The following is an 8,349-nucleotide window of genomic DNA, read 5'->3' on the forward strand; positions in this document are numbered from 1 at the left end:
TGGCACAAGGTTAGGAAAGATAAATACAGGATGGGGCAAAATTACAGTTATTTGTTTGGAAAATAATATAATAATAAATAATACAAGAATAAATTGTTGGAGAAACCAAGATGGCGGCATAGGTAAACACCTAAACTGCTGCCTCACACAACAATTTCAAAACTACAACTAAAAGACAGAACGGACACCATCCAGAACCACAGGAAAGCAGGCTGAGTGAAAATTCTACAACTAGAAGGAAAGAGAAAAGCTCACAGAGAATTGAAGGTACGGCAAAGGGTCTTTGTGCGCGCAGAGAGGAAGGGCGGCTGAGAGCCTGGCTGACTTTCTCTGGCGGAAGGGGGAAGGAAGCCCCCGACCGCACTGAACCCCAGTTCTGACTGCACTGAACCCCAGTTCCGGGCGAGCCCCTGGGGACCCACGCTCTTACAGGGGGAGTCTGGACTCTGGGGTGGAGACTCGGGAGCCGGGGAAGGCAGAGGACTGAAAGCACGCGCGTGCCAGTGCGCACAAAGGCTGCGGGGGTTGCCACAGGCTTTCCCTAGTGGAAGGGAGTCAGAGGCTCCTGACTGCATAGAGCCCCAGTTCTGACTGCAGTGAACCCCAGTTCCAGGCGAGCCCCTGGGGACCCACGCTCTTGTGGGGGGAGTCTGGACTCTCGGGTGGAGACTCGGGAGCCGGGGAAGGCGGAGGAATGAAAGCGCACGCGCGCCAGTGCGCACAAAGGCTGCGGAGGTTGCCACAGGCTTTCCCTAGTGGAAGGGAGTCAGAGGATCCTGACTGCACTGAGCCCCAGTTCTGACTGCAGTGACCCCAGTTCCAGGCAAGCCCCTGGGGACCCACGCTCTTGTGGGGGGAGTCTGGACTCTCGGGCGGAGACTCCGGAGCTGGGAAGGTAGAGGTCTGAAGGCGCGTGTGCCAGTGCGCACAAAGCCAAGACTGAGACTCCACCCCATCCAAGCCGAGCACAGAGGCTATTGCAATTTGGCAAGTCTAATCCTATAAGGCTGTCTCCAGCACCGAACTTCTCCCAGCATAGACACAGCTGATCCTTACAGCCAACTGGCCTGGAGGTCAATTCTTCCCAGTGATACCAACAACAATAAAGACTTAATTACAACAAGGCTGTACACACAGTCCACAAAGGGGTGCACCAAGAGTGTCCACCTCAGGTTAACTGGGGAGGCCGACCCACTGGGCCATATTGGAAACCTAGCACACAAACCTACCTTACCAATTCAGGGAAGCAGTGAAAATGCGGCATCAAAGAATCAGATCACAAATGAAAGAAATGGAGGAAAACAAACGACTGGATATAGAATTCAAAACCACAGTTATAAGGCTTTTTAAGAATATCCTAGAAAAGGCCGATAAATATAACGAGACCCTCGAAGATATGAAAAAGGACCAACTAGAAATTAAACATACACTGACTGAAATAAAAAATATTATACAGAGACCCAAAAACAGACAAGAGGAACACAAAAATCAAGTCAAAGAATTGAAATACAAAGAAGCAAAAAACACTCAACCGAAAAAGCAAAAAGCAAAAAAAAAAAAATCCAAAAAGTTGAAGATAATGTAAGAAGACTCTGGGACAACTTCAAGCGTACCAACATCAGAATTATGGGGGTGCCAGAAGGAGAGAGAGAGCAAGATACTGAAAACCTATTTGAAGAAATAATGACCGAAAACTTCCCCCACCTGGTGAAAGAAATAGACTTACAAGTCCAGGAAGCCCACAGAACCCCAAACAAAAGGAATCCAAAGAGGACCACACCAAGACACATCATAATTAAAATGCCAAGAGCAAAAGACAAAGAGAGAATATTAAAAGCAGCAAGAGAAAAACAGTTAGTTACCTACAAGGGAGCACCCATACGACTGTCAGCTGACTTCTCAACAGAAACTATGCAGGTCAGACGGGAGTGGCAAGAAATTTTCAATGTGATGAATAGCAAGAACCTACAACCAAGATTACTCCACCCAGCAAAGCTATCATTCAGAATTGAAGGGCAGATAAAGAGTTTCACAGACAAGAAAAAGCTAAAGGAGTTCATCACCACCAAACCAGTATTATATGAAATGCTGAAAGGTATTCTTAAAGAAGAGGAAGAAGAAAAAAGTAAAGATAAAAATTATGAACAACAAATACATATCTATCAACAAGTGAACCTAAAAATCAAATGAATTAAAACCTGAGGGACAGAATAATCTGGTGAATATAATAGAATCAGGGGCATAGAAAGGGAGTGGACTGATAATTCTCAGGGGGAAAGGGGTGTGGGGGATTCATGAAGAGACTGGACAAAAATCATACACCTATGGATGAGGACAGTGATGGGGAGGTAAGGGAAGAAGGTGGGGTGGGAACTGGGTGGAGGGGAGCTATGGGAGGAAAAAGGAGAAATAATTGTAATAATCTGAATAAAGATTTATTAAAAAAAAAAGAATAAATTGTTTCATGCACTCACAACTGTAAACCTACTTTTGCCCCACCATGTATACCACTGAGGGGGAGAAGAAGCAATGCCTTGAATTTTAGTGCATTTTCAATGTGACATATGAGTGAGTCTGTTAGAATAGAATTCAGAGCAGCCTTGCAGCACACAAAAGCCTGGGATCAAGTCATCAAGTTGGAGAGCATTTTTTCCCTAGATACAGAAAGAAGAGAAAAAAGAGAACCCCTCTCAGCTACCAAAATCTAGACTGAAAATTAGAGATAGAATTCTGAACTCTTATTGATCTTTGGATCACAAAATTTACCTAAGAGAGAGGTATAACTACCCTTGAAACATCAGAAAGTGTGTGTGTGGGGGGAATAAAAGCTGCAACAAAGCCTAGATCCAGCTAAACAATGCATTAGATAGACTCATCCCTAATACTAGTGGTCCAAGCAGTAAAAACAAATCCTAGTCAGTCTGTAAATATTATTTGATTCACTTTCTACTGTCTTTTTATACGTATCAAGGATATAATAATAAAATATGACATATTATAAAAAAACAAGAAAATATAGCATAATCAAGAGAAAAAATAGTCAATAGAAGCAGATCACCAAGAACCCAGATATTGGACTTACTATACAAAAGCTTAACAATAATCGTTATAAATATGCAGAAGGGATTAGTTGAGAGGGGGAAAATGTGTGGTGAACATATGGGTAATTTCCTAGAATGTTAGAAACTTTGAAAAAAAATTACCTGGACATCCAGAAGCTAAAAGATAAAATATAAAAACATAGATATGTCACTGCTATAAACTGAACTTAGCTGCAGACATCATCAGTTACATTGAATAATGGTCCATAAAATTAATAAATCAGAAGCATAGAGAGAAAAAATGAAAATTATGTCTGAGACATATGGAACAATATCAAAATGAAAAATATAATTCTAATTATATTTCAGGAGTAGAGATAGTGGATAGACAGAAGACATGTTATGAGATAATGAGTGAGAATTTCCTAGAGATTGATGGAGCTCAGCAATTTTCAAGTAGCATAAATACAAAGAGAACCACACTGAGACAGAAAGTCAAATTGCTGGGAGACAAAGTAGAGAAAACAACAACAATAACAAAACTAAGACTAATAACTATCAATTTAAAAGAACCTAGGGAAAATTGAAAAAGATACATTGCGCACATGCGAATTACAATAAAAATTGCAGCTGACTTCTCATCTGAAAAAAATAAGATAGAAGACAACAGAATTACATATTTAAATTGCTAAAAAAATAAGTCCAACAAAATTTTATATTTTTAAATTTAAATATGAAACAAAACATGTTCAATAGAGACAAGTTGTAGGAAGTTGTACCAAGCACTCTTGCATTAGAGGAAATGCCAAAGTATTGATGGTAAATGATATCAATGGTTAGCCACCAATGCAGGGAAAAATGAAACTACTGGAAAGGGTAAATATGTAAGTGAATACAAAAGAGCATTTTATTATAACTTGATTTCCATTTCCTTAAAACACATGCCATATTTAATGAAAAAATTAACAAAAATGCATTGTGAACTTGTAAATATGGAGATTTGAAATAGAAGATAAGAAAAACAGGCAAGAATAAATGGAATTGAAAGTAAGATTTTTAAATTATTAAGGTTTTATTATTTTTAGAGAAATATAAGTTTCACAGCAAAATTTAGGAGCAGGAACAGAGATAACCCTTATAGCCACTATGTTCACATATGCATAGCCTTCCCTATTTATTAGCATCCCCGCCAGAGTGGTACATTTGGTACAATTGGTGAACCTGCATTCACACATTATAATTACACAGTGTTATTCTTTCTAAGGGTTTGGACAAATGTATATTGACATATTATTCATCATATGGTATCATAAATAATATTTTTACTGTCCTGAAAAGATTCCATGCTCCTTAAAATAATCAGCTTATGCCTAGAACTATAGTCATGCTTGGCTGGTGCTGGTTATGAGGCTGTTGCTGGTTTTGCAGTGGGGTCTGAGTGTGGCAGGCTTGTTACATTGGCTCAGTTGGCCATTGGTTCTGTCTGGTCCTTGGGTGGATAGAACTGCTTCCAGAACCTTCTTTAGTTTAGCTTAGATTGGCTCTGGGACTAGGATCAACTTCAGTGTCCACAGTCTTCCTCAGACAGTGGGCATATTGGGTTCCTGAATAAGTGCATCTCATGTGAGGTCCCTGGGAGGGCTGCTGTTTGGTCACTGGATAGGTCCCTGGGTGGGCAGGTCTGGCCATGGAGTGTGGCTGAGAGGGGATATAATTGAGTCCCCAGGTTCCTCAGCAGAGACTGAGGTCTGCAGACCTGGCTCTGGAGACTGGGATGAGCATGTCTCCCACCAGGTCGTTGGGTGAACCGTACTAGTCCTGCACTGTGACTGGAGGGGCTGGAGCTGGTCATAGAGCCATTTCAGGGCCTCCTGAAGCACAGATGTGTCTCCTGATGTGTCCCTATACAGTTAGAACAGTTTGTGGGGTGTGGCTATGATGGGGCTGGAGCTGAGTATATGGTTCTTCAGGATCTTGTGGGGCACAGCTGGAGTATCTCCTGCTAGGTCCCTGTGCCAGCAGGACTGTTCAGAGACTGTGGCTAGGAGGGACCTGGAGTCAAGTATCAGGCCATTTCAGAATCTCCTGGTGCATAGGTGGGAGTGCCTCCTGCTGAGACTCTGGATGCTCAAAATTGCTGGCAGACTGTGGCTGTGAGGAAGCTGGAGCTGTGTACAGGGTCTCTCAGGATCTCCAGAAGTGCCAGCAAGATTGCAAGTGGACTGCAGCTGGGACGGGCTGGAGCCCAGGTACAGGGTCTTTTCAGAATCTACAGCCTGACCAAGTCTGCTGGGCTTACCTTCAGCAGCTCCCAGACTGTGCTGAGACTGGCTGGAGCTGGTTCATTGGCCACTTCTCAATCAACAGCCTAGTTCAAGGTCTGTATGCCTGTTACCCAATGCTCAGGTGGACATGAGTCCTTCTGGGTCCCTTGGCACATTGTGCTGGTGATAGAACCAAACCCAATGGGACTGTAGCCAAATTCTCAGGGCATGGAGCTGCTTCCAGGTGTGAACTTGGGACCACAGTGTGCAAGTCAGCCTCCTGTATGCACACCAGAGTTCTCAAAATGGCTCTTCTTGGTCTTGGACTGCATTGAGGTGTCAGTCTCCTGGTTTCCAAAGCTCCCACGCAGACACTTTTGATTATGGATGAATGGTTGAGGGGGATATGAAAAAGGGACATCTTGTTCAGCCACCTTGCTGATTTCACTCTGTTCTACGTATGCTTTAAAGCATGTATCAGCCATGCAGAATTTGACAAGAGGCAGCATGTGTGTCTTCCAAGTGGAAGGTCAGTCCCCGATTTGTGGTAGACTAATAAAAATGCTCTCTCACCTAAAGGCAGGTAGTCTTAGATATGGGGGTTCTAGTTTTTATAATTCTGAGTGTCAATGTTCAACATATTTGATTGCTACAACTCTGTCAAATAATACTGATGTATTTTTCAGTCATATATACTCTTTTAAAATATTTTTAATATATTTGTATCCTATCCTCATTCCTCTCTCAGTCTTGTTGCAACAAAGAAGGCTACTTCTTACCTTGTGCAAGCACAAAGACTTCGAAGAGGAAGAGTCAAAGAACGTAATTTTCTTAGTGTAGTGAACTATTCTGCAATATTATTATAACATTCAATATTTAAAGTCCTGCAACTCAAAACAAGATATATTGAAGTGTTGTGATTTAAGTGCAATTTAAACTTTCAAGAGTTGAAATATAGGATTTGCATGTTATTCATGAAGTGCAGAGATTGTAAATATTATGCAGTAATTAGATTAGTCGATGGTAAAACTGAGGTAACTGGTGATTTATTTTTCTATGTCAAAAACAAATCTTAAAACAAATATATTAGACAGCAATTACTGTTATTATCATAAATAAAGTCATATATTTAAGACTTGAAGCCTCACTTACCATTCCTAAAAAGCCATTTCAAACCTTGGATCTCTCAGGAGTACTTTAGTCTGAATTATTAGAACTTTCCTTGTAAGAGCACTTTTAATATATTCAAGGTTTAAGTTGTACAGTACCCTATTTTCTGAAGAAACCATTTTATATTTTATGGAAAATTTAAATGTAGACAAAATATTTACTAATCAATAAGTCTGTAAATACAATTTTAACAAAACAAGTCAAATTTTAATTATGTGCCAAGACAAAGATAAATACCTATTAAAATTATAATAAATCAAATATCTTAAAATCAAACTATAAAAATTATAATTTGATATAACAGCAATAGGAACTAATTCTAAATGTTAAATATTCAAGTATAGTATAACTCTGATATTAACTCTATCATTAGTCTTATGCAGTCATATTTATGAAAAATAAAATTTTCAAATATAATTTATTTTGCCCAGCTGGTGTGGCTCAGTGGTTGAACATCAACCCATGAACCAGGAGGTCAGGATTCCCAGTCAGTGTAGGTGTCTAGGTTATAAGATCTGTGTATTGCACTGTTTACCCACCACCCAAAGTCAAATTTTCTCCTGTCCTCATATTCTTGATCTTGCTGAACTCATTAGTTTTAGGAAGTTTTGTAGATTCCTTGGGATTTTCTATGGAGACAATCATGTCATCTCCAAATAGGAACAGTTTTATTTCTTTCCGCATTATATACAATTTCCAGTACTGTGCCGAATAACGGCTATTCTTGCCTTTTTCCAGATTGTAGGGAGAAGCATACACATTTAAAATTGCTATATCTTCTTAGATGAACCTTTTGCATTACTAGTATATATTGTCCCTCTCAGTCTTTAGATAACTTTTTTTTTTAATTTAAATCAACTTTATCTGATGTTAACCACTTCTGCTTTCTTTTCATTAAGGTAAGTATAATATAACTTTTCCATCTTTTTAATGTCAACTTTCTTTTTTATTATGTTTGGAGTGAATTTATTGTAAAAAGCATAAAGTTGGATTTTTTTTCTTATCCACTGTGCCAATCTCCATCTTTAATTGTGTACTTAGACCATTTATATCTAACACATTTATATGTTAGGGATTAAGTCTGTCATTTTATTTATTTATTTTTTAATATATTTTATTGATATTTTACAGAGAGGAAGGGAGAGGGATAGAGAGTTAGAAACACCGATGAGAGAGAAACATCGATCAGCTGCCTCCTGCACACCTCCTACTGGGGATGTGCCCGCAACCAAGGTACGTGCCCTTGACCAGAATCGAACCTGGGACCTTTCAGTCTGCAGGCTGATGCTCTATCCACTGAGCCAAACCGGTTTTGGCTTATTTTTTGTTTTCTGTTTGTTCATATCTTTGTTTGCTTTTTTATGTCTTTTTAAAAATTTCCTTGCCTTCCATAGGTTACTTGAATATATTTAGATTTACCTTTTGATTAGTTTATATTTTTAGGAAATCATTTCATATAGCTTTAATTTTTAACTTTATTGAAATATTTTTATCTGTGTCTTCTTTAGTTCCCTTCATTAATGTTTTATAGTTTACAGTGTATAAGTCATTCATCTCTATGGTTAAGTTTATTCCTAAATATTTTATTTTTTCTGTTGCTATTGTAGATGAGATTTTTAAAATTTCTTTTTCAAATAGTTTATTGGTAGTGTGTAGAAATATCATGGATTTTGTATGCTGATTTTTGTATCCTGCAACTTTACTTAACAGTTTTATAGTAACTCATCTCTTTCTGGAAACAATATATCAAATGTAGCAAAAATAAGCTAATTGACATATCTCACATTGTGTATGAAAAATTTTTTAACCAGAACCACAAGTTTATTTGGCTGTTATATTTTTAAAGTTACCTGTGGAAATAGTCTCCCTAGTAG

Source organism: Plecotus auritus (genome assembly GCF_963455305.1).
Source record: "Plecotus auritus genome assembly, chromosome: 9".
Taxonomy (NCBI): domain Eukaryota; kingdom Metazoa; phylum Chordata; class Mammalia; order Chiroptera; family Vespertilionidae; genus Plecotus; species Plecotus auritus.